Source organism: Palaemon carinicauda, chromosome 23 (assembly GCF_036898095.1).
Source record: "Palaemon carinicauda isolate YSFRI2023 chromosome 23, ASM3689809v2, whole genome shotgun sequence".
NCBI lineage: Eukaryota > Metazoa > Arthropoda > Malacostraca > Decapoda > Palaemonidae > Palaemon > Palaemon carinicauda.
This window is the reverse complement of record NC_090747.1, coordinates 67,567,084-67,588,432: the sequence shown is the minus strand read 5'-3', so window position 1 is coordinate 67,588,432 and position 21,349 is coordinate 67,567,084. Positions and strand designations below refer to the sequence as shown.

At 51.2% G+C, this 21,349-nt stretch overlaps 1 protein-coding gene and 1 pseudogene across 2 annotated transcripts in view; both read left to right on the top strand.

The window, feature by feature from the left end:
* The window catches only part of Gs1l (GS1-like), a 255,445-nt gene that overhangs the window by 5,765 nt on the left and 228,331 nt on the right, over nucleotides 1-21,349 (top strand). The window lies entirely within an intron of this gene.
* On the top strand, nucleotides 2,075-2,193 carry LOC137617759 (5S ribosomal RNA; annotated as a pseudogene).

Genomic DNA, 21,349 nt, shown 5'->3' with positions numbered 1-21,349 from the left:
AGTCTCTCTCGCGTTGGCAATCGCCTACGCGCCCGCGCGACTCTTCACCTGCGCGCTAGCGTTTTGTTAACGCACCACCGCTCGCCAACGCTCCGTCGCTTGCCGACGCGCCATCGCTTGCCAACGCGCCATCGCTTGCCAACGCGCCATCGCCCGTCTACGCGTCATCGGTCTCCCGACCGCCTGAGCTCACCCGCGCGCCCACGTGCCTGCGCGTCCACACGCCCACGTGCCCGCGCGACCGCACGCCCACGTGCCTGCACGCCTACGCTCATGCGCGACCGCTCACATGCTCTCCAATATTCGCCCGCGCGCGAACCAACGGTATTCCATCCCGCGGGCGGACGGTGTTCCGTCGCGCGGACGGACAGTGTTCCGTCGCGCGGACCTACAGTGTTTCATCGCGAGAACGTCCGCTTAATTCTTGCAGTATCCATTGCTCGCCTATGGGTGATCGCTCGCCGACCACCAGCTCTCGCCCTTCCTACCACGCTATTGATTTACCATCGCATGAGCGCCAGGGCGATTGCGTCCGCGATTCCCGTTGGGGTTTCGCAGCATGGCCAGCCTGGCGAGTCTTCTGGAGCGTACGTCCAGAACACGGCCTCACCCCGTAAACACAGAGCATGGCACATGCAAGAGCAGGAAGAATCTTCAGGGAGGTCTGAGCAACATTCTTCTTTCCAGAACCTGGGTTAGCCCTGAAGGGGTTTTGCCAGGGAGCTTTCCGTTCGAGATTTCTCCATCGGCCAAGGGGTGACTGGTTTACCCCTTCCTCTTCTCCATCTCGTGAAAGGGGCTTACCAGGTCCTTTCCCTCCTCGGTTGCGACCCGAGGTTTTGTTCAAGGAAGCTAAAGGAAGGTCATGGGTACTTTCCTCCTCTCGGGCTCAAGCACCTTGGCGTTTCGTCGTCAAGTTTTGAACTTGCGGGTAAGCTCGATGTTGGACCATCTGGACGCAATGACCGAGGGCTTCCTTTCGGGTGTCTCATCCGTGGATGTCGACAACCTCAGACACCCTTCCATCCTTGGGAAGAGTTTGTTTGTGCCCAAGGACAGAGACATAGACAGCGGTTTTGCGGAGGAAGTCGACTTCCGTTTTCACTCCTCCAAGGCGCTTTCTTCCAGATCCTGCAGGGCTCCAGTGCCTCTTTCTTTCAGCCACGTCGACCTAAGTTATTGGACCGGCTACGACATCTGAGACAAGGTGTCCAATAGCAGTCCCCTCCTGTCAGGAACAGGTGGCACGGGAGGCTCTCCCGGGGGGGCATAGTCCTAGAGGGAGCGGCAGAGTTCACGAACTCTAGGATTGGCAACCCCCCCTTGCAGGTTTCACGCTGGGAGGATGCCTAAGGTTACTCATCCGGATGACAGCTTCCCAATGCCCATTCCTGCCCGATCTCCGTGATCAGCCAAGGATATCGCGCCTGCCGTCTCTGTCAGCGAATTCAGTGTCTCTGAACCTCTATGCAATAGGGTCGGCAAGAGTTTGCCCGTTTGGGCAGAATGATCCCTGCCTTAGGAGAAGGTCCTCCATAGGATCGTCGACGGCTTCACCCCCCCGCTTCTTCAGTCGATCCTTTCTCGTAAGAAAGTATCTGAGACGGGAATTCCGTATTCGACCTCTCAGCTCTGATCAAGTTTGTCGAACAAACTTTGTCCAGCGTGGAACAGCAGTATCGATCAGACTGGTAACGAGGCGACAGGACTCCTTAGGCCCTGGATGGGAAGGACGGGTACTTTAAGTTTCCATTCCATCCATCTTCCAGGAAGCTCGTGGAATTCAGCCTAGACTACAGGTATTCCTGCTTAAGATGCAGTGTGGCGATCCTGCCGTGGCATCGCAGGTTTTTCCCCAGAGAACTCTCCCTGCTTTTCTCATGGCCGCTCGGGAGCAGGCTGCCGCCTCCTTCGCCTTTTGGAGGTCTGGTCAACTCCGGTAGGCTCGGGTTCGACCTTCTTCAACGCCGGGACAAACTTCCGGATCCTTACCATGAGTGGGGGTTCATGGTAGTTTGCTAGGAGTCTTCTCTTCTTCGGCCTCAACATCTGGAGTATCTAGCCGTGATATTGAGTCAACGGCCTTACCACGTTGGAAACCCCGCTTCTCGTCCGTCCAGCGAGGTTAAGCAACGTCGGGTCTGGTTGGTACTTGGATGGGTGGCCGCCTGGGGACGCCAGATTCTATTGCCGCCTCCTCCGAGCCTTCCCTTCAGTTGACTGTGGCAAGGCTGAGGTGAATCGCAGTACCTGTTTTCAGTCGGGCAGAGCTTTCAGCCCTACCTTGGAACGTTTCCTAGGTCTCTTTCCTCATTGACCCGTCTAAAGTTCCGAATGGTCGCCTCAGGATAAGTTCCCTGTGGGGCGGCCCAAGTTCCGGTGGTTTCAAAGCAACGATTAACCGGACTTTCTGGCCCCTATGGGACCAGCGGGACGATTAGACCTGCAATGGGGGTTGACCTATGGAACCTCTTGATGGTAGTGGATATTCTCGTCCTTTCCCCACATTTTTTATGCTGTTCTCGGACTCGTCAAAGAAAAGGGTGGGGGGGGCATGTTCCGGTCCAGGCCTATGGTCAGGACCTCAAGGATACCTCTCCATCATTCAGGCAGGCTTAGGGGCCGTGTCTGGCCCCTCTACAGATCATACAGCTCCTGCCGAGTCGCTCCGTGCGCGACGACTTCATGGTACTGGCGTGTTCTAACCAGCAAGTGATGCATTTTCATACCTTCGCATCTTGCAGTGGAGATACTGAGATGATTCGAGATCCTCTCAATACCACCATCGGCTCGCTCATTCCGGGCAGAGGAATGTTCTCTCCGACTATCCGAGCAGAGCCTCGTAGAGAGAGTGTACCTGGGGGTCTTTGGCCTTGAGTAACCAGCAAGTCCTGGTCTGGGGGACCTGATCGCGACAGCTTGGAACCTCAAGCTTCCGCTGTTCTTCCCCCAGTCTCAGACCCCGAGACTCTGGCAAGATGCATTCCGGTGATGGTGGGACAACATCGATGCCTGCGTCTTCCCTCCTTTGTTGTCTGTTGAGAATGGGTCTCAACAAGACCAGGTTGTCTGTCAACCTTTCAATGGCCCTGAGAGCTTCACTGGGACTATACGCAGAACGGTTTCCGGACCCTCTGCTTCCCCTGACTTCTGTATTTTGGTCGTCCTTGGGGCTTTCGGGTCCTCCCTCCAAGGACTCCTTGCTGCAGCTCATTCTCCGGGGTGCAAGTGTGCAGTCGTCTTCGTCGACTTCGGAGGTAGATCCTCTAGCTCTCGTCGACGTTGTGGTGTCAGAGGTGTCTTCTGTGATCTCTGCCGACTCCCCTGCCCTCCCAGACTCTCCAGCTGTTGCTGCCGAATTAGTTTCCCCCATTCCTGATCATCCTTTGAGGGGGAAACTTAGTCCTACGTCTGTCTCCTGCGAGTGTTTCTCCCACTTGGGGGAGTTCACTCATAGAGACTCCTCTTCGGAGGACTGCTGCTGCTCATGGTCAGCTTGGTGATTCAACGGTCCCTAGAGGCCGTCGCCATTGCAGAGCTCGCCCACCGTTTTGCCTTAGAGGTCGCCCTTCACCATCGGTGAAAAGGCGCCTCTTCAGCACTTCTGCCTCGTCATCGCAGCCGTCACCCGCAGAGGAGTCTCCGCTTCAGTCGTCTCTTAGCCCTCGACCTTCGCCCGTGCCTGGACCTTCATCCGACGACGCTGCTATTAGTCCTCCAACTTCGGTCCTGGACCCTTCTGTAGATCGTTCGCGATCTCCATCGGTGGATGTATGCCCTTCCAAAGGGCATAATCCTGTTCCTGAACTACCTGCCAGCTGACCTGCCGACCTACCATCGCCGTTCCTGTTCCCAGTACAGCCTCTTGAGGCCCTACCTAAGTGCACAGCTGCGCGCCAACGCTCTTTAGCTCGCCAGCTCCCTGCAGTGCACCGTCGCTCACCAACGTCTCGTCAGTGCTCTACAACGCTTCGGGGCGTGCCTTCACCTGCTCGCCCTCAGCGCCTACCAGTATGCCAACGACCACCGGCGCAACAAGGCCCACCGAAAGTGCGCGCGCAACTTCGATCTCCTGGTCGCCAACGCTCTCCTAGACGATGGCTACAACCTGTGCGCCAGCAGTCTCCTGCGCGCCAGCAATCTCAAGCACGCCAGCACTCTCCTACGCACCAAGACACTCCTGCGTGCCAGCGCTCTTCTACGCGCCATTACTCACTCGCCCGTACGCGCCAGATCTCGCCTAGCACGCTCGCCTGCGTGCCAGCACGCTCGCCTGCGTGCGCCAACTCTCTCCTACGCCCAAGCGCTTTCCTGCTCGCCAGATCTCACCCACGCGAAAACACCAGGTCACGCATGCCCGCGCGCATCAACACTCCCCAGCGCGCCACCACTCATTCGCGCTCGCAAGCCAGCTCTCACCCACTCGCCAGCACTCTCCCACGCGCCAGCTCTCACCCACTCGCCAGCACTCTCCCGCGCGCCAGCTCTTGCCCGCGTGCGCGCCAACACACTCCCGCGTGCTCGCGCCAACACTACCCGCGTGCACCAGCACTCTACCGCGCCCGCGCTGGCGCTCACCGGCACGTGAGCAGAAACTTCACACGGACAGGTCACCATCGCCTCATTCCCCTCCCCGCAAACGCCTTTCAGCGCGCCCGCCGGGGAAAGGGCAACAAGCCTCTGCAGAAGGGTTCAGGATCCCAAAACTGCCTTTTCTAAGGCTGACCTACCTACAGTAGAAACTCCTCGTAGGGAACCTTCGGTCCCTTTCCCTTCAGGGGATCTGTCTGACAGTGTGTCAGTAAGTCAGCAGCCATGGTTCAGTGCCTTAGTCAGAGCAGTAGCACAGGCCTTCAATCCCGCTCTGTCTGGCCGCTCTTTGGCGCAGTCTATAGCTCCAGACTCTCGGCACAGAACCATGACTTCTTCCTCCCTCCTGAAGAGGAAAAGAGGAGTCTCTGACATGGTCACTTCCTCGAGGGTAAAGCTAAATCCGGTTAGACCATCAAGGCTAGCTCGTCCTGCATCTTCCTCGGGATACTCTCCCACCTCACTTTTGCCAAGGGAGTCGTGTGAGGAAAGTACCTCCTCCCTTCCACCTTCGGGGGAAGCCTCCCCTCACGCAGGGAGTTCCCTACCATCATTGGAAATCAGGAGGGACACGACATCTTGCCCTTCGATGCAGTAGTCCTACATACTTCCTCGGAAGGAGCCCAAAGACTCCAAGACCCTGCCAAAGTCCTCTGCTAGGACTACCAAGTCTACGGACACAGCCAGTCACTCGAGGGATGTCCGCGACCCACCCCGGGAGGAGCTCTCGGGGATGGAAGATGGAGACTTCGCTGCAAGTCCAACGTCGGAAGGAGAGCAAAAAGTCAGAACATGAATTCTGGCAGGTTCTGACTCTTATAAGGGTTCTCAATAGGTTTACCGACCCAGAGATATCCCGACGGAAGGGCACCCAGAAACCTTCAAAGACCAGTGCAGCCCTGCCCTGGTCTCAAGGGCTGAAAGGGTGCCATGGCTAAGATCGCCCTACAGCTCTCCGAATATGCCTCCTCCCATTGTTCTGGCTCTACCAACAAGCTTCTCCACCTCCTCGTGTCTAACAGAGGAGGTATTTAGAGATTCTGTAGGAGCCTAGTCCAGCTCTTTCTCTCCATCACTCCTTGGAAGAGCTCACCAATGGAATCTCTCTAGAGAGACTCCAACCGACAGGTCTCTTTCTCGGCAACCGAGATCCTTAACCAGGAGAAGGTCACGAAGTATGCCATGCAAGCTACTGCGTGGCTTGATATCTGGTTAGGGACCTTGGGAGTCTTGGTACGGACTGAGGATTTCTCCAAGGAACGTACCAGGAAAGCAATAGAGACTCCTTCTCTCAGGCACTTACACGATCGAGTTTCTCGGCCACCAAGTTTTGAACTTGTGGGCGAACACCATCCTGAAACGTCGGGACGCGGTGTCTGAGAGATTCCTAATGTCGAGATCGCTAGGCTCAGATATTCCTCTCTAGAGGGAGCCCATCTATTTGAGCCTAAAGACGTGGAACTTGCCGCTGAGAGATGGCGTAAGTCCCATCAGGACTTCCTCCTCCATAGGGCTTTGACTTCCAAGCCCTATAAGTCACCAGCTCCCCAGCAGTCCCATCCAGCCAAGACCATGACGACCAAGACAGCAGCGAAGACTACGGTATCTAAGAATCCCTTTCCTGCCAAGGACAGGAAAGGCACTAAGTCCTCCAGGGGAGGAAAATATCCCAAAGGGATCAGCCGAGGCCGCAAACATTAGGATAGGCACTTCCCGTGCTTGTCCACCAGCATGGGGATGCCTACAAAGTTGCTCGGGCAGGTGGAAGCAACTCGTGGCCGAACCCTGGACAATCTGTGATTCGTCTAGGTTATCGCGTTCCCTTCATAACATCTCTCCCTCCCCTGACCAGGAATCCAGTGTCTATAGACTCCTTTGCCATGGGATCAGCAAAGGGGCTGGCCCTTCAGGCAGAAGTCCAGACCCTGTTGAAGAAGGATGCTCTCCAGGACGTCCTCGACGGATCCCCAGGCTTCTTCAGTCGACTTTCTTGTAAGAAAGGCGTCTGGAGGCTGGAGACCAGTCATCGACCTCTCAGCCCTGAACAAGTTTGTCAAACAAACTCTGTTCAGCATGGAGACGGCAGACACGGTCAGACTAGCGGTAAGACCACAGGACTTCATGTGCACACTGGACCTAAAGGACGCGTACTTCCAGATCCCAGTCCATCCGTCTTCAAGGAAGTACTTAAGATTTAACCTAGACAACAGGAAATACCAGTTAGAGATGCTGTGCTTCCGTCATTCCACAGCACCTCAAGTTTTAAGTAAAGTGTTTTTCCTAGTGTCATCTTGGGCACTCAGGATTGGCATCCGTCTCCTTTGTTATCTGGACGACTGGCTAATCCTAGCAGACTCGGTGTCAACCCTTCTTCGACATCGAGACAAACTTGTGAGACTTTGCCAAGATCTGGGGATCATGGTAAATCTGGAGAAGTCCTCCCTGCTTCCTATGCAGAGACTGGTATACCTAGGCATGATAATAAACACCAATCTTCACAAAGCCTTCCCATCAGATGACAGAATAGCAAGGGTGAGGAAGGTCGCAAGACCTTTTCTCAGATGAGAAGAACTTCTAGCCCAGACGTGGTTACGTCTCCTCGGTCACCTTTCATCACTGGCCCGTCTAGTTCCCAACGACTGCCTCAGGATGAGATCTCTCCAGTGGCGACTCAAGTCCCCGTGGAATCAGACTCGCTATTCCCCGGATATCCGGATCCCCATGGGATCAGCGGATGAGACGGACCTCGAGTGGTGGGTGGCAGACGAAAATCTACGAAAGGGAGTGGATCTTCTCATCCTCCCCCCGGATTTGATGCTGTTCTCAGACGCTTCAAAAAAGGGTGGGGGTCCCACGTGCTGCACCACACGATCTCAGGCTTTTGGTTAGAGTCAGGAGAGTACCTCCACATAAATGTCCTAGAGATAAAGGCCGTCTTTCTGGCCCTTCAACAGTTCCTGGTTGGCCACTCAGTGGTAGTGATGAGCGACAACATCACAGTATTGGCTTACATCAACAAGCAAGGAGGTACTTTTTCGCAGCCCCTATCCCATCTATTATTATTATTATTATTATTATTATTATTATTACTAGCCAAGCTACAACCCTAGTTGGAAGAGCAAGATGCTATAAGCCCAAGGGCTCCAATAGGGAAAAATATCCCAGTGAGGAAAGGAGATAAGGAGATAAATAAATGATGAGAACAAATTAACAATGAATCATTCTTAAAACAGTAACAACGTCAAAACAGATATGTCATATATAAACTATTAACAACGTCAAAACAGATACGTCATATATAAACTATAAAAAGACTCATGTCAGCCTGGTCAAAATAAAAACATTTGCTGCAACTTTGAACTTTTGAAGTTCTACTGATTCAATTACCCGATTAGGAAGATCATTCCACAACTTGATCACAGCTGGAATAAAACTTCTAGAATACTGTGTAGTATTGAGCCTCATGATGGAGAAGACCTGGCTATTAGAATTAACTGCCTGCCTAGTATTACGAACCGGATAGAATTGTCAGTAGAGATACTGAGATGGTCCGAGATCTACTCGATACCACTATTGGCACCCTTCATTCCGGGCAAGAGGAATGTGTTTGCCGACAACTGAGCAGAACATCTCAGATAGTGAGTACCGAGTGGTCTTTGGATCATCTAGTAGCCAACAAAATCCTGACTTTGTGGGGTTCTCCGACAGTGGACCTGTTCGCAATGGCCCTGAACTTCAGGCTCCAGTTATACTGTTCCCCAGTCCCAGACCCCAAGGTTCTGCGGCAAGATGCATTCCAACAACGGTGGGACAACATCAACGTTTACGCCTTTACCCCGTTCTGTCTGATGAGGAGGGTACTTAGCAAGGCCAGAACATTGGTCAACCTTTCACTGACCCTCATATTTCCGCTATGGCATCACGCGGAATGGTTTCCGGACCTTCTGCAACTCCTAACGGAGCCCCCAAGAGAACTCCCTCCATGACACGATCTATTCAAACAGCCGAATGCCAACCTATTCCACAAAGCCGTAGCTTCGCTATGACTTCATGCCAGGAGACTATCCAGCACCTCCTCTCTGAGAGAGGATTTTTGCAACAAGTTGCAATTAGGATGTTTGGACACCTGCGAAAGTCATCAGCAGCAGTGTATCAGGCAAAGTGGAAGGTCCTCTGTGGTTGGTGTCGTGGAAGGGGTATTTCTCCCTCGATGCCACTATTCCAGCAATAGCGGAGTTCCTCGTATATGTGCGTGAAGAAATGCGCCTGTCAGTCTCGGTGGTAAAAGGCTATCGCTCAGCATTAAGCCTCGCCTTTAGACTGAAAGGAATGGACATTTCTTTATCGCTTACAGCAGAGGAGGTACTTCGAGATCCTGGAGGAGTCCAGTTCAGCTCTTCCTCTTCACCACTCTCTGGTAGAGCTAACCAGGTGAATCCTTCTTGAGAGAGAATCCAACCGGCAGGTCTCGTTCTCGGCAGCTAAGATCCTTAATCAGGAGAAGGTCACAAAGTATGCTATGCAAGCTACTTTCGTGGCTGGACATCTGGTTAGGGACCTTAGGTATCCTGATACGATTCGAGGTTTTTCAAAGGAACGTACCAGGAAAACTATGGAAACCTTCCTACTCTCAGGTACTTGCACGATCGAGTTTCTTGGCCACCAAGTCTCGAACTTGTGAGCAAATACCATCTTGAAATGTCAAGATGCAGTAGGTGAGAGGTTCCACCAGAAGGTCCCTAGCGTCGAGATCAATAGGCTCAGACATTCCTCCACAAAGGGGTCCCATCTGTTTGAGCCTAAGGATGTGGAACATGCTGTTGAGGGTTTGGAGGAAGTCTCAAGACTCCCTCCTCCACAGGGCTTTAACATCTAAGCCCTATAAACCTCCAGCACCACAACAGTCCCGTCCAACCAAGACCACAATGATGATCAGAACAGCAGTGAAGACAACGGTGTCTAAGCCCTTTCTTGTCAAAGACAGGAAAGGCAAAAAGTCCTCCAGGGGAGGGAAAAATCCTAAAGGGAGCAGCCGAGGCCGCAAACACTAGGATAGGCAGTCCCCCTGTATTTCCACCAGTGGGGGATGCCTTAAAAGTTGTGTAGACCGGTGGAAGCAACTTTGGGCCGATTCCTGGACAATCTCCGTGATCAGTCTAGGAAAGCGCGTCCCGTTCATAACATCATTACCTCTCCTGACCAGGAATCCAGTGTCACTGAACTCCTTTGCCATGGGATCGGCAAGGGGGTATGCCCTTCGGGCAGAAGTCCAGACCCTGTTGAAGAAGGGCGCTCTCCAAGAGGTCCTCGACGGATCCCCAGGCTTCTTCAGTCGACTCTTTCTTGTAAAGAAGGCGTCTGGAGGCTGGAGACCAGTCATCGACCTCTCAGCTCAGAACAAGTTCGTCAAACAAACTCCGTTCAGCATGGAGACGGGAGACACGGTCAGACTAGGAGTAAGACCGCAAGACTTCATGTGCACACTGGACCGAAAGGACGCGTTCTTCCAGATCCAAGTCCATCCGTCTTCAAGGAAGTACTTAAGATTCAGCCTAGACAACAGAATACAGTGAACCCTCGTTTATCGCGGTAGATAGGTTCCAGTCGCGGCCGCGATAGGTGAAAATCCGCGAAGTAGTGACACCATATTTACCTATTTATTCAACATGTATATTCAGACTTTTAAAATCTTCCCTTGTACGTAGTACTGTTAACAAACTACCCTTTAATGTACAGAACACTTAATGCATGTACTACAGTACCCTAAACTAAAACATGCACAAATATTAAAGGTGATTTTATATCATGCATTTCCTAAACATGCTAAAAAGCACGATAAAAAATGGCAACCAATGTTTTGTTTACATTTATCTCTGATCATAATGTAGAAACAAACTGGAGGTAGAGCTTTGCTTATTACCCAGACATATTTCCCATACTTTTCCCTTAGAACTACATCACATCTTCCTACTTTAGATATATATATATATATATATATATATATATATATATATATATATATATATATATATATATATATATATATATATATATACATATGTATATATATACTGTATATGTGTGTGTGTGTGTATATATATATATATATTTATATGTATACACATATACATACCTACATATATACATAAATACATGCATACATATATATATATATATATATATATATATATATATATATATATATATATATATATATATATATATATATATTACTGTATATATATGGGTTATGGAAAAAATCCGCGAAGTGGTGAATCCGCGATGGTCGAACCGCGAAGTAGCGAGGGTTCACTGTATACCAGTTCAAGGTGCTGTGCTTCGGTCTTTCCACAGCACCACAAGTCTTCACCAGAATGTTCACCCTAGTGTCATCTTGTGCACACAGGATTGGCATCCGTCTCCCTCGTTATCTGGACGACTGGCTAATCCTAGCAGACTTGGTGTGAACCCTTCTTCAACACCGAGACAAACTTCTGAGACTTTGCCAGGATCTGAGGATCATGGTAAATCTCGAGAAGTCCTCTCTGCTTCCTGCTCAAAGACTGGTATTCTTAGGCATGATTATAGACACCATTCTCCACAAAGCCTTCTCATCAGACGACAGGATAACAAGGCTGAGAAAGGTTGCAAGACCTTTTCTCAGACGAGAAGAACTTCCAGCCCAATCGTGGTTATGTCTCCTAGGTCACCTTTCATCGCTGGCCCGTCTAGATCGCAATGGTCGACTCAGGATGAGATCCCTCCAGTGGGGACTCAAGTCCCGGTGGAATCAAGCACACGACTCCCCGGACATCCAGATCCCCATGGGACCTACGGAACTGACAGACCTTCAGTGGTGAGTGACAGATGAGAATCTACTAAAGGGAGTGGATCTTCTCGTCCTTCCCCCCGGATTTGAGGCTGTTTTCAGACGCTTCAAAAAAAGAGTGGGGGCCCCACGTGCTGCACCACACTACCCAAGGCTTCTGGTCAGAGTCAGAAAAGTACCTCCACATAAATCTCCTAGAGATGAAGGCCGTCTTTCTGGCCCTTCAACAGTTCCAACTGTTCATGGCAAGCCACTCTGTGGTGTTGATAAGCGACAACACCACAGTAGTGGCCTACATCAACAAACAAGCAGGTACTTTTTCGCAGCAACTATCCCATCTAGTAGTAGAGATATTAAGATGGGCCAAAATCCGCTCGATACCACTATCGGCACGCTTCATTCCGGGCAAAAGGAATGTGTTCGCCGGCAACCTAAGCAGAGTATCTCAGATAGTGAGTACCGAGTGGTCTTTGCAACATCTAGTAGCCAACAAAGTCCTGACTTTGTGGGGTTCTCCAACAGTGAACCTCTTTGCAACGGCCCTGAACTTCAAGCTCCCACTGTACTGTTCCCCATTCCCAGACCCCAAGGCTCTCTGGCAAGATGCTTTCTGTCAATGGTGGGACAACATCGACGTTTATGCCTTTCCCCCGTTCTGTCTGATGAGTAGGGTACTCAACAAGACCAGAACATCGGTCAATCTTTCAATGACCCTCATAGCTCCGCTATGGCATCATGCAGAATGGTTTCCGGACCTTCTGCAACTCCTAACGTGCCTCCAAGAGAACTCCCTCCACGACACAGTCTACTCAAACAACCACATGCCAACATCTTCCACAAATCCGTAGCTTCGCTACGACTTCACGCCAGGAGACTATCCAGCATCTCTTCTCTAAGAAAGGATTTTCGCAACAAGTTTCGATCAGGATGTCTGGACACCTGCGAAAATCATCAGCGGCAGTTTACCAGGCAAAGTGGAAAGTCTTCTGTGGTTGGTGTCGTGGAAGGGGTATCTCTCCATTCGATACTACTATTCCAGCAATGGCGGAGTTCCTCGTGTATTTGCGTGAAGAAATGTGCCTATCAGTCTCGGCAGTGAAAGGCTATCGCTCAGCCTTGAACCTCGCCTTCAGTCTGACAGGAATGGACATTTCTTCATCGCTAGAACTTTCTTTACTCATACGGAGTTATGAACTTACCTGCTCCCAGTCAGAAGTGAGACCTTCCCCATGGAATGTGGTTTGAATTCTCAGGTCTCTTAAGAGACCTCCTTAGGAACCATTACGCCTGGCCACAGATCGCCACCTGACTTGGAAGACGGTGTTCCAGCTAGCTTTGGCCTCGGCCAAGCGAGTCAGGGAACTTCATGGTCTCTCATACGAATTTCCCCAATCAAGGGGATGGGGAGAGGTAATGTTCAGCTTGGTCCTTGAGTTTATTGATAAGACTCAGAACCCGGGAGTAGCGGATCCTCGATTCGACTCTTTCCGGATTTCTAGTCTCCTTACTGTAACAGATGACCCAGACCATCTCTTACTATGCCTAGTAAGGAGTTTGAGGCTGTAATTTAACAGAACAGCCCCAGCCCGTCCTCGTGTGCCTGCACTATTCGTCAGCACAGGAAGGACCAAGAGGAGGGTCACCAAGAACACCATCTCAGCGTGGATTCGCAGGGTCATTGACCATGCACTGAATCCAGACCCTCCTCCTTTACGATGCCCCAGACCACATGATGTCGGGCATAGCTACGTCACTGGCCTTCAAAAGAAACTACTCAGTGACGCAGGTTCTTCAAGCTGGGGTGTGCAAACGTCAGAATGCGTTCACATCCCACTACCTGCAAGACATGACCCACAGGAGACTCGATACATTTTCTATCGGTCCTGTGGTGGCTGCACAACAGCTGGTTGAAGACCTCATGCTCCTTATTGGACAAGTAGCAGAAGGTTGAGGGCATTGTTACCCAGTTTTAGTTTGCATGAATGAAAAGGTTTGACTGGCCCTTATTCTTTTCTTCATTCTCCCCTCTCGTGGGGAAAGCAGCATCCTTGGTTCTCTGCATAGCTGACCTCAAAGCACTGCAGGTAAACCATGCTCCCTTGTGTACCTAGTATTAAGATTAATACTGTTGCATCCCCATACCCTGATGAGGTGGTATTTGGAAAGTCCTAGTTCACAGTTTTTCCATCTAAAGAACTCTGAATAACTTTCTAAGACGAGTTACATTTCTACATACCTTCACACACAGCTTGTGTAGGCCGCGAACCTTGCGTAGAAAAGTTTTAGGGAGGTGCAGGGACTCCTTATTCCTTGAGTGCTAACACACTCGGATAAGGAGCCCCCGGGTAAAGCCAAAAAGCCAAATTGACTGGGATGTCCACCCTTCCTAATGGGTGAGTCACCCCTAATAAATAGCGTGGTTTGTATTCCAGTTACGAAACAAATGACTAAGTCGTAGATAATTTGTATTTTTCGTAATTATACAAACCTTAGCTATTTAACCAAACTTACCCGCCAGCCCTATCCCTCTTGAAGTCCTACCTCCAAGCAAAGTGAGCTCAATCACAGGTGTGTGAAGGGAAGGGTAGTAATCTACCCTCCCTACCCCCCGCTAACTAGCGGTGTGGGTAGTTAACCCTCGTTAAAAATTAATGGCTCGTCATTTCAGCTACGCCGAAAGTAATACCCCTATTAAATAGCCAAGGTTTGTATATTTAGGAAAAATACAAATTATCTACGAATTTGTCATTTTATCAAGGTTTTAATCTCAGATTTATTTTTTATCACCCAGATTAAATATATACTATATTTTCTCCTGAATTTATAGGAGTCAAATTTGAATCATTGGGCTGGTGAATTTCCACTCATTGAAAAAATAGAAAATAAAAACAAGTCCTTGAATACACTTAACACTTATCCTGTTGGCTGCCAGCCTAGCTTCACCATTGGACAAGAAACTTCATGTTCAAGATTGTGGTTTCAACTTAAGGCTAGAATCCAAGGTAGAATAACTGGATTGCAACGCTTCTTCCCCCCCCCCCTTTCTCAGAGGTGCAGCAGTTATGGTCATTATGAGCTAGAATGAAGATAAGCTTCATAAGGAAGCAACTTCTCTTTCAGACAAGAATTGTTAAGTAGTATCTCAAGGAGGAGGAGGAATAGAATATGTGCAAACCCATTTCTTATACAGTAATGCATATCCATTTAGACAACACATCCTATGCAAGGATATAGGTTCCCCTGTAACTGATTACCATTTATCCCTGTTATGGTCCTAACCTAACAATTGTTACATCTTGGTGCTCAGACCGTTGGGAGGTTGCTGGGAGTTATCACCATTGTTCCTATAAAGAACCAAGTGCTCAGACATTTCCGTGGAAAGTTAAACCTGTTAGATTTGGTTTTATAGGGCTTTCCTCCCTCCTAAAGTTAAATTGTTCCGTAACTGGAATACAAACCACGCTATTTATTAGGGGTATTACTTTCGGCGTAGCTGAAATGAGACGAGCCATTAAAGTTTAGCGAGGGTTAACTACCAACACCGCTAGTTAGCGGGGGGTAGGGGAGGGTAGTTTGCTACCGCTCCCACTCACACACCTGTGATTTAGCCCACTTTTCTTTTGGCTCGGATGGTGAACGGACGTTGCCGCTCTTCGTCCTTCGCCTTTATTTGGACTGCCATTAATCTGTTTTTGCTTTTTCTTTTTCTAGTGTGTGTTTGTGAGTTAACTGCAACCATGCGCACCAGCCCTGGACTCACCGGCCGGCCCTGTGGAACATTTATGTTGGGGGTGGAGACAGATCCCCACCCTTTGTCCCACCTGCAGAGGTCAACGATGTGATAGTGATATAAGTGTAATGAGTGTAGGGCGTTGTCTTCCTCCCAGTGGGAGAGGTTTGGGCGACGGCGAAAGAAGAAGTTTAAGCGGGATATTTCTCCTTCGAAAGGAGGAAAACCCAAGGCCTCTTCTTCCATCTCCCGACACTCCTCTGAAGCTCCTACTCATTAGGTCTCTTACGAGAGATCGTCGAGTAGTAGCGTAGAACAATTTAATGTCCTCGAGAGATGGTGTTGCTTCCCCTAGCGAAGCGGCCCCACCTCTCCCCCTGGGTAAGGCCTTGTCACTAACTCCTTTATTACAGGTTTGGTCGTTCTTGTGGCTGTCGGGTCCACCCTGTAAGGACGCATTGCTGCAGATCATCCGCAAGGGTGCTACTGTGCTGCAGTTATCGTCACCTTCAGAGGTAGATCCTCAGGCCCTTGTTGACGTTGTGGTGTCAGAGGTGTCACCTGTGATCTCATCCGACTCCTCTGCCCCTGTAGACTCTCCAGTGGTTGCTGCTGACTTAGTTTCCTCCGTTCCTGATCATCCTTTGAGGGGGAAACTAAGTCCAACGTCTGTCTCTTCTGCGAGTGTTTTTCTCCCTCGGGGGAGTTCACTCATAGAGACTCCTCTTCGGAGGACTGCTGCGGCGTACGGTCAGCTTGCTGATCAATGGCCCCGAGAGGGCGTCTTCTTTGAAAAGTTCGCCCTCCACTTCCCCTTAGAGGTCTCCCTTCACCATCGGTGAAAAGGCGCCTCTTCGGCTCTTCTGCTTCGTCGTCGCAGCCTTCACCTGCAGAGGAGCCTCCGATACAGTCATCTTCTGGCCCTCGACCTTTGACCATCACTGGACCTGCTACTAGTCCTCCGACTTCGGTCCTGGACCTCTCTGCAGATCGTTCGCGATCTCCATCGGTGGATGCTCGCCCTTCCAAAGGGCACATCCCAGTTCCTGACCTACCATCCATCAGACCTGCCGACCTTCCATCACTGTTCCTGTTCCCGGTAAAGCCTCTTGAGGCCCTACCGAAGTGCGCAGCTGCGCGCCATCGCCCTTCAGCTCGCCAACCTCACGCAGGACATCAGTGCTCACCAGCAGCTCGTCAACTCCAGCCTGCTCGCCAGCGCTCTACAATGTTTCGGCACGCCCCTTCACCCGCTCGCCATCATAGACGGCAGCTGCAACATGCACCTACGCGGTAGCGCTCTCCTGCGCCCACGCGCCCACGGTCTCCTACGCACCAGCGCTCTCGTGCGTGCCCACGATTTCCTACGCGCCAGCGCTCTCCTGCATGCTCACGATCTACACGCCAGCGCTCTCCTGCGCACCAGCCTGCACGTCGGCGAGCTCCAGCGAGCCAGCGCTTTCCCTACGCGCCATCACACTCCTGCGCGTATGCGCCATTGTGTAATCAACGCGCGATCCAGTTCTCACCTGCGCGCCAGCGCTTGCCTAAGCACCAGCGCTCATCCGTGCGCACGCACCAGGACATGTGCGCCCGACACTACCCCGCACGCGCCAACATGTGCACACAGTACACACGTGTGCGCCAACAATTGCCAGCACGCCAGCTCTCGCCTGGGCGCCACCACTCGTTCGGGCGCCCAAGCCAACTTTCGCCCATGCGCCAGTTCTCACTTGCGCGCCAACTTTCGCCCGTGCGACAATATTCTCCCGCGCACGCGTGCGTGCCAACAGGCACATGCACAGGAACTACACCCGGCCAGGTCATCATCGCCTCATTCCCCTCCCCGCAAACGCATTTCAGCGCGTCCATCGGGAAAAGGGGAACAGGCTTCAGCAGAGGGGTTCAGGATCCCGAAATTGCCTTCTTCTAAGGCGGACCCACCTATTACGGTAACTCCTCGTAGGGAACCTTTGGTCCCTTTCCCTTCAGGGGATCTGTCTGACAGTGCTTCGGTCAGTCAGCAGCCATGGTTCAGTGCCCCAGTCAGAGCTGTAGCACAAGCCTTCAATCCTGCCATGTCTGGCCGCTCGTCAGAGCAGCCTATGGCTCTAGACTCTCGACACGGAACCATGGCTTCTTCCATCCCGTTGAACAGGAAAAGAAGAGTTTCCGACGCAGTCACTTCCTTGAGGGTGACACTGACTTTGATCAGGCCATGAAGGCTAGTCCCACCGGTATCTCCCCAGGGATACTCTCCCACCTCTCCTTTACCAAGGGGGTCGCGTGAGGAAAGGCCCTCCTCCATTCCACCGTCGGAGGAAACCTCACTTCATGCTGAGAGTTCCCCACCATCAGAGATCAGGAGGGACAAAACATCCAGGTCTTCGATGTTGGAGTCTTACCTCTTTCCTCGGAAGGAGTCCAAAGACTCCAAGACCCTGCCAAAGTCCTCTGCCAAGACTACAAAGACAGAGACAGCCAGCCACTCGAGGGATGTCCGCGACCCACCCCGGGAAGAGCTCTCGGGGATGGAAGATGGAGACTTCGTTGCAAGTCCGACGTCAGAGGAAGAGCAAAAAGAGTCAGAACATGCATTCTGGCAGTTCCTGACTCTTATTAGGGTTCTCAATGAGTTTTCTGACCCAGAGATACCCCCTCGGGAGGGCAAGGACATGAGGACACGGTCTTAGACCGTGTCTTTGGCACCCAGAAACCCTCAAAGACCAGTGCAGCCCTGCTCTGGTCTCAAGGGTTGAAGGGTGCCAGGGCTAAGATCGTCCAACAGCTCTCTGAGTTGGCCTCCTCCAACCGTTCCGGCTCTACCAACAAACTCCTCCCACCTCTTATTGTACAACAGAGGAGGTACTTTGGGATCCTGGAGGAGCCCAGTCCAGCTCTTCCTCTTCACCACTCTCTGGAAAGCTAGCTAAGGGGATCTCTCTTGAGAGGCTCTCCAGCCGGCAGGTCTCTTTCTCGGCGGCTGAAGTCCTTAATCAGGAAAAGGTCACAAAGTATGCTATGCAGGTTACTTCGTGGCTGGATATCAGGTTAGGGACCTTGGGAATCCTGGTACGAACCGAGGATTTCTCCAAGGCATGTACCGGGAAGGTAATGGAGACCTTCCTTCTCTCAGGCACTCACACGATCGAGTTTCTTGCCCACCAAGTTTCGAACTTGTGGGCAAACATCATCTTGAAACGTCAAGATGCGGTGTCTAAGAGATTCCACCATCAGGTCCCCAACGTCGAGATAAGTAGGCTCAGACATTCCTCTCTAGAGGGAGCCCGCCTGTTTGAGCCTAAGGATGTGGAACATGCTGCTGAGAGGTGGAGGAAGTCTCATCAGGACTCCCTTCTCCATAGGGCTTTTGACATCCAAGCCCTATAAACCTCCAGCACCTCAGCAGTCCCGTCCAACCAAGACCACAACGACGAAAACAGCAGCGAAGACAGTGGTGTCTAATAAGCCCTTTCCTGCCAAGGACAGGAAAGGCAAGAAGTCCTCCAGGGAAAGAAAAATTCTAGAGGGAGCAGTCAAGGCCGCAAACGCTAGGATAGGCACTCCCCCTGCTTCTCCACCAGTGGGGGGATGCTACTAAGTTGCTCGGGCAGGTGGAAGCAACTCGGGGCCGATCCCTGGACAATCTCAGTGATTCGTCTAGGATATCGCATCCTGTTCATAACCCCTCCCTCCCCTGACCAGGAATCCAATATCAATAGACTCCTTTGCCATGGGATCGGCAAAGGGGCAAGCCCTTCAGGCAGAAGTCCAGACCCTGTTGAAGAAGGGCGCTCTCCAAGAGGTTCTCAACTGGTCCCCAGGCTTCTTCAATCGACTCTTTCTTGTAAGAAAGGCGTCTGGAGGCTGGAGACCAGTCATCGACCTCTCAACCCTGAACAAGTTTGTCTAACAAACTCTGTTCAGCATGGAGACAGCAGACACGGTCAGACTAGTGGTAAGACCTCAGGACTTCATGTGTACACTGGACCTAAAGGACGCATACTTCCAGATCCCAGTCCATCCGTCTTCAAGGAAGTACTTAAAATTCAGCCTAGACAACAGGAAGTACCAGTTCAAGGTGCTCTGCTTTGGTCTTTCCACAGCACCTCAAATTTCACCAGAGTGTTCACCCTAGTGTCATCATGGGCATACAGGATTGGCATCCGTCTCCTCCGCTATCTGGATGATTGGCTAATCATAGCTGACTCGGTGTCAACCCTTCTTCAACACCGAGACAAACTTGTGAGACTTTGCCAAGATCTGGGGATCATGGTAAATCTGGAGAAGTCCTCCCTACTTCCTACACAGAGACTGGTATACCTAGGCATGATTATGACACCAATCTCCTCAAAGCCTTCCCATCAGACGACAGGATAATAAGGCTGAGAAAGGTTGCAAGATCTTTTCTCAGACGAGAAGAACATCCAGCCCAAACGTGGTTATGTCTCCTCGGTCACCTTTCATCACTGGCCCGTCTAGTTCGCAATGGTCACATCAGGATGAGATCCCTCCCCCACTAGGATGAGATCCCTCCAGTGGCGACTCAAGTCCCGGTGGAATCAGACTCGCGATTCGCCGGACATCCAGTTCCTCATGGGATCAGTGGAACTGACGGACCTCGAGAGGTGGGTGGCAGACGAGAACCTATGAAAGGGAGTGGATGTTCTCGTCCTTCCCCCCGGATTTGATGCTATTCTCAGAAGCAGAAGCTTCAAAAAAAAAAAAAAAAAAGGGTGGGTGCCCACGTGCTGCACCACACGACCTCAGGCCTCTGGTCAGATTCAGAAGAGTACCTCCACATAAATCTCCTAGAGATGAAGGCCGTCTTTCTGGCCCTTCAACAGTTCCAACTGTTCCTGGCGGGCCACTCAGTGGTGGTGATGAGCGACAACACCACAGTAGTGTCTTACATCAACAAGCAAGGAGGTACTTTTTCGCAGCACCTATCCCATCTAGTAGTGGAGATACTGAGATGGCCCGAGATCCACTCTATACCGCTATTGGCACGCTTCATTCCAGGCAAAAGGAATGTGCTCGCCGACAACTTGAGGAGAGCATCTTAGATAGTGAGTACCCAGTGGTCTTTGGATCATCTAGTAGCCAACGAAGTCCTGACTTTGTGGGGTTCTCCGACAGTGGACCTGTTCGTAACGGCCCTGAACTTCAGGCCCCCATTGTATTGTTCCCCAGTCCCAGTCCCGTTATACTGTTCACCAGGCCCAGATCCCAAGGCTCTCTGGCAAGATGCATTCTAACATCGACGTTTACTCCACATGCCAACATATTCCACAAAGCCGTAGCTTCGCTATGACTTCACGCCTGGAGACTATCCAGTATCTCCTCTCTCAAAGAGGATTTTCACAACAAGTTTCAATCAGGATGTCTGGACACTTGCGTAAGTCATCAGCAGCAGTCTACCAGGCAAAGTGGAAAGTCTTCTGTGGTTGGTGTTGTGGAAGGGGTATCTCCTCTCGATGCCACTATTCCAGCAATACTGTAGCGGAGTTCCTCGTGTATTTGCGTGAAGAAATGTGCCTGTCAGTCTCGGCAGTAAAAGGCTATTGCTCAGCCTTAAGCCTCGCTTTAAGACTGAAAGGAATGGACATTTCCTCATCGCTAGAACTTTCCTAACTCATACGGAGTTATGAACTTACCCTGCCCTCAGTCTGAAGTGAGACCTCCCCCATGGAATGTGGTTCAAGTTCTCAGGTCTCTTAAGAGACCTCCCTATGAACCATTACGCCAGGCAACAGATCGCCACCTGACTTGGAAGACGGTGTTCCAGCTAGCTTTGGCTTCGTCCAAACGAGTCGGCGAATTTCATGGTCTCTCATACGACATCACCCATTCAAGGGGATGGGGAGAGGTATCGTTCAGCTTCGTCCCTGAGTTTATTGCTAAGACTCAGAACCCGGGAGTAGCGGATCCACGATTCGACTCCTTCCGGATTTCGAGTCTTCGTTCTGTATTAGATGACCCAGACCATCTCTTACTCTGCCCTGTAAGGAGTTTGAGGCTCTACCTTAAGAGAACGGTCGCAGCCCGTCTTCGTGTGCATGCACTATTCATCAGCACAGGAAAGACCAAGAGGAGGGTCACCAAGAACACCATCTCAGTATGGATTCGCAAGGTCATAGACCATGCATTGAATCCAGACCCTCCTCCTTTACGTCTCCCCAGAGCTCATGATATCAAGG